This window comes from Euphorbia lathyris, chromosome 4 (genome assembly GCF_963576675.1).
Source record: "Euphorbia lathyris chromosome 4, ddEupLath1.1, whole genome shotgun sequence".
Taxonomy (NCBI): domain Eukaryota; kingdom Viridiplantae; phylum Streptophyta; class Magnoliopsida; order Malpighiales; family Euphorbiaceae; genus Euphorbia; species Euphorbia lathyris.
Genome location: NC_088913.1, coordinates 46,420,714 through 46,426,713, shown reverse-complemented (window position 1 = coordinate 46,426,713; position 6,000 = coordinate 46,420,714). Strand labels below are relative to the sequence as shown.

The following is a 6,000-nucleotide window of genomic DNA, read 5'->3' as shown; positions in this document are numbered from 1 at the left end:
ATGTATATGCTCAAAACAACACCATACGAAGGTTTCAGTTTCAATGTGCCATACCATCTAATCTTAGCCTATCTCATTATAGGACTACCTTCTGCTATCTAAGACAGAAGATTTCATTCAAGCAACTCTGATTGAAATCTGAGATTATAAATAATCTTTTATATACATATATTATCCACTCATATGTATATTTCTATCTTGTGTGCTAATGAACCTAGATCCATTGTTACTGCAAGACGGCATCAATTATTGAGCAAGTTCTCATTTACTCAAAAATTTGCCTCATCCTTATCTTTGTCACCACAATTAACAAAATGAGAGTAAGCGCTCATGTGAGTGCGCTGCTACTCTGTCTGACATGCTCAATTGCAAACATTAACATACAATATTTACATATACGTGTATTATAGGTGATTTAAAAAAGACACTTTATTGAATTTGAAACATATGTCACAAAAGTTACATGTAATAGAAATATGTTTAGATCCTAAGTAATCCCTGGGACCTAATATGTTTCACAAAAACATCTCTCTTGACAGGTTTCGTTAGAGGGTCAGCAACCATGTCATGAGTGGAAACATATTTCATACAGACTGCTTTGCGTGCAACTAATTCTCTAACAAAATGATACTCGATTTCAATAAGCTTTGCTTTACTATGAAATCTTGGATCCTTAGAAAAAGCAATAGCATATTGATTATCACTGCTGATTATTACTGGAGAGCTTGTTGTGACGATGTTTAGGTGATCCATGAATCTATTTAACCAACCAGTCTCATGGGATGCGGATGAGTAAGACACGTACTTAGCTTCCATGGTGGATAATGCTACACATGTCTGTTTCTTGCTACTCTAGGTAATTGCCCCATTTCTGAGTAAAAAGTCGTAGCCGAAAGTGGATTTTCTTTCATCCAAATCTCCTGCCCAGTCTGCATATGTGTATCCTTTGAGTAGAAGATTCTTCCCTTGGTACCACGGAGAATAGTCTGTTGTTCCTTTAAGATACCTTAGTATTCTCTTTACAGCAGACCAATGATCTTGACCTGGGTTGGATTGATATATGCTTACCATCCCAACAGCATGGCAGATATCAGGCCTAGTCCATAACATTGCATATATAAGCCTACCAACCGCATTCGTTTAAGGAACGTTTTCCATTTTCTGGATTTCTTGTTGTGTTTTGGGGCACATCTTTGAGCTCATAACATGATCTTTGCTCACTGGGCTATCTATGGGTTTATAATCTTGCATATTGAATTGCTCAAGAACTTTGTTGATGTAAGTCTCTTGAGACAAGGTCAACAGTTTCTTTGAGCGATCCCTTGTGATCTTGACCCTAAGGATATATGCAGCTTCTCCCATATCTTTCATCTCAAAATTTGAACTTAACCAAGCTTTGGTTTGATTTACAAAAGTCATATCATTATCTGCAATTAGGATATCATCAACATATATGATAGAATGATAAACTTATTTCCAGAGCGTTTGGTATAGACATAGTGGTCTTCTTCAATTTGATTGAAGTCATTCAATGTCATCTCATCATGAAAATGAAGGTACCATTGCCCTGAAGACTATTTGAGGCCATAGATCGATTTGATCAATTTGCAAACCTTTTGTTCGCAGCCTTTTTGAGTGAAACCTACAGGCTGTTGCATGTAAATTTCTTCTTCCAATTCTCCATTGAGTTAGCTCTAGGTCCAACCCAGCCACAATTGCAAGTATGAGCCTTACAAAAGTAAATCTTACAACAGGAGATAATGTCTCCTCAAAGTCTATTCCTCCCTGTTGTGTGTAGCCCTTGGCAACTAAGCGAGCCTTGTATCTTTCGATACTGCCATTTGTTTTTGAGACCCCATTTGTTCCTAATTTCCCTTCTACCCTTAGGTAACTCAACCAATTCCCAAATATGGTTAACTCATATGCAAGTCATTTCTTCTTCCATTGCTTTAATCCATTTTTCCTTTTCGGGACATGAGAGAGCTTGTTGAATATTCTTCGGCTCCACATTATCACAAGGAGTTACTAAAAGAGTTGCGCCTTTGACACCAAATCGTCATGATCAACTTTTTGTCTTTTAGTGCAACGCAGTTCCGAATACTGGTAGACGAATTTCATGTATTCATCATAATTCAGTATGCTCCCACAGGGACCAAGTTCCATATTTTCATAATAATGCGGAATATCACTCCCACTTGCATCCGGATCTAGAGTATTCGTAACATTCTGAGGTACATTGACATGATCCTGTTCCTTGAATTCCTAAGTGATTTGAACATTATCAAGTTCCTTAGAAATTCTCCCACTCGAATCGAGAGGTCCGTTAGGCTCTAATTCCTCATAGAGGGTGCTATCTTTGTCGATATCGCCTGATTTTGGAAACTCATTTTCCAGAAAGGCGATATCTCGTGATTCAAATTCTGTAACTCTTCCATCTTCATTTTCTCCCACTAGAACTTATCCTTTTGACAGTTCTGGGTATCTTATAAAGATACACTTCTTACCCCTCAGGCCTAGTTTCCCAAACTTACTCGATGTGTTGTTGGCGAAAGCGGTGCAGCCCCAAGGCTTTAAATAGTTTAAAACGGGCTGGCGACCGGTTCATTGTTCGTATGAAGTGGAAGTGGTAGATTTGGAGGGCACTCGATTAAGGATGTAGGTTGCCGTGAGCAACGCATCTCCCCAAAACGAAATGGGTAAGTTGGCCTCAGCCATCATCAACCTAACCATATCGAGAAGAATTCTATCGTGACCAATAAATACCTCAACTTCCTGGGATCAAAGGTACACTTTATTCTAACCCTACTTTATGATTACAGCTTATTTTCTTAAGAATATTACTGACTTTGGCATCGGAGTGTCCCCAGCCAATCCCAATGACGCCTCATAGGGAAGTGCTCCAATCAATGACTTTTTCACAAGTTATCAACTGGTGGTGAAGGTGGAATTCTAAGATTAATAGAATTTACACGATGAACATAAAATGTCTTAAGAAAGGCTCAACCCTCCCACTGGAGGAACCTTTATGTCAACAGTCACAGGAGGGATCCCATAACACCATCTACTGAAGGGATCTCTAACAAACAGAAGATCATAAAATCTTGATTTTATAGAGTTTCACAAAGAACAAGACAATGGAGTCAACATAATAGGAATCCCGACCTCAAACCTTGACTCAATCAGTACAACTAACCTATCCAGCGATAGGGTTCTCTATAAATTTGTGGGAAAGAGTTTTCTACATTAAATCTGGAATTTTATGATAAACAATATAAGTTTCTTCCCCTTTCTTATTCCATTTTTTTAAAGAAATTTGAAATTCCTTACCCTTATGAAATGTTATGAATATCATATATGTTATTATGATAAATCTAACAAACGGTGAAAGATAAAAGTCATAGACAAGGATCTTTCATTAAATCTTGCATGCTTAATACGCCTCATATTTTTATGCATGACGAGTGTAATATGCTATTATCATTAAATTAGTACAAAATGCATGTATAAGACCCATAATCTTGGGATTTTATAAAAAAATCCATCCATTCAAGGTGATTTTGCCATTTGTTATTAAAATATCATAAAAAGGCTCGTGTAATTACAGATGATTTAGGTCTGATCAGTCTTTTGGATGAATATGCATATCATTATTATAAGAAATTACAAAGAAAATCATATTTGGTTTTTTCTTGTACAATTCACCATCATCTATGTATGGCTTTTCCCATATATAGTATTTTTAAAATATCAGAAATTCATGTTTTTAATTATTGTTTTTTCAAACAATTATTTCATCCCTTTTTTACAGAGATGTGTCTATTCATATAAAAACTGTTTATTTGACATTGTTAGAATTTCTTTTTCCAGCATAAGAGACTTGAAAATATTGAGTCTATTTGTGATTATCACGTAATCATCCCTAACTATTTGTGATTAACAAAACTTTCATATCCTGAGCTAACTATAAAAGAGTGCAAGTGTCAGTTTCGAATGAGAACATTAATTTATTCAAAGTTCTTTAGATATACATGAGAGTTCTTTAGAGATTGTTTCGATGATGGCATTTGAAAGTGGGTGAGTGTGAATTTTGGGTAATTTTCCTTACACCCCGAATTGGAGGAGAATCATGGTACATGTCTTTTTCTTCCAAAATTACCCTGTCTTTTATTTTATTTATACAAATAAAAGGATATAAGATTAATTTTATATATAGCTATATTATTAAATCATCGCTTCCCTTACTTTAATTACATTTCATCCAAACGAAGCCTTAATAATATCTGACTGCCATTAATACATGATAGCATAATATTAGTTACAAGTAAATAGTAACTATATCTTACCCAATATTGAAGGTTATAATTTTTAGGGAAAAGTACAAAAATAAAACTTGTGGTTACACCTGTTTTCAATCGGCACCCGTGTGGTTTAAAAGTTTACAAAATGGTACCATGTACTTCAATCCGTTAGCAAATATAAGCATTTCTGTCTAATGGTGTTAAAAATGATGAGGTGGCAGTCAAAGTCAAAAAGTAAAAGGGGTGTTTTTGTCATTTCATTTATTTTCTATTTTATTATATTTTTAGAATTTTAAAATTTATCTAATCCCTACCCAACACTTCATCTCTCCTCTTTCTCTCATCTCTCTCCTATACATCGTCTTCTTCTACCTTGCGTTCCTCCATGGTCTTCTTCTGATGCTTGCATTGTCAAAATAACGACCAGGATTTGCAACACTCTCCTACAGAATTTAACCCAACAAAATGAATTAACAGACTCTACATCCAGATCATTCGACCCTGAAACAACAACATTTCTAAAACTTGTCTCATTCTTCTTGCTCAAACTGTCGCAGGCAATGTCCCGTTCCCGAGGAACACACTATTGGAGTAGGAAGACATAGTAAAGTAATCGTAGAAGAAAGTGAGATGAGAGTTAGTTTTTGGAGATTATAGTGAAATTAACAAGAGTAGATAGATGAGAGGATGAGAAATCGGCGGAGGTAGTAAGATTAAGGCAGTGAATGCGGAAGGAAGGAATGGAGAACTACGACCGGTGAGGGTGGTACAAGATGTAAACAACAGTACCGAAAATTGCAGCTACAAGGAGGAGCAATAGGAGGATGAGAACCGACCAAAAGAAGCAACAGTAGCAAATGCTACGACCACTGCGGGAATAACGATGGCAGTTATGCGGCTGAGGTCGGTAAGGAGCTCGAGCAGTGGGGTTATAAAGATGCGATTTGGCAGGCGATGGTGGAGGATTAGCACCGTTGGCAATGGTGGCGCCATTGGCGGCAGGTTTGGAAGAAGGGAAGACTCTATCTGACATTTGCAGGTGGGGGGAAATTGAAAATTGGGAAAAAAGAAGAGGTAATAAAACGGAGAGAGGAAGAGAGCATGAATTATAGAAAAAGTTAGAAAAATCAAACAGAGAGAGGTAAAATTTTTTAATATTGATGGCGAATTGCAGGGACAAATAGAAAAAAGGAAAAAAGACGATGGAGGAATGCAAGGTAGTATAATTGTGGTTTAATTACTTGATTCACTTTCGCAGGAGGAATGCAAGGTTGAAGAAGACGATGGATAGGAGAGGTTGAAGAAGACGATGGATAGAAGAGAGCTTAGAGAAGGAGAAGAGATGAGGTGTGGGTTGGACATTGGATAAATTATAAAATTCGAAAAATATAATAAAATAGAAAATAAATGAAATGACAAAAATATCCTTTTTACTTTTTGACTTTGACTGCCACCTCATCATTTTTAACACCGTTAGACGGAAATGCCTATGTTTGCTAACGGATTGAAGTACATGATACCATTTTGTAAACTTTTAAACCATAAGGGTGCCGATCGAAAACAGGTGTAACCACGAGGTATATTTTTTGTACTTTTTCCTAATTTTTATGATATTTAAAATAAATTTATTATCTTGGATGATAATGTGATTTAAAATGCAAAAAGACATTGTTTTTAACCATTGTCATTATGGTTATTCATT

The 6,000-nt window shown here is 36.1% G+C and overlaps 1 pseudogene; it reads right to left on the bottom strand.

Moving 5' to 3' along the window:
• Nucleotides 1-852: 852 nt before the first annotated feature.
• LOC136227162 (uncharacterized) lies at nt 853-5,331 on the bottom strand (annotated as a pseudogene).
• Between the last annotated feature and the right edge of the window lie 669 nt (nt 5,332-6,000).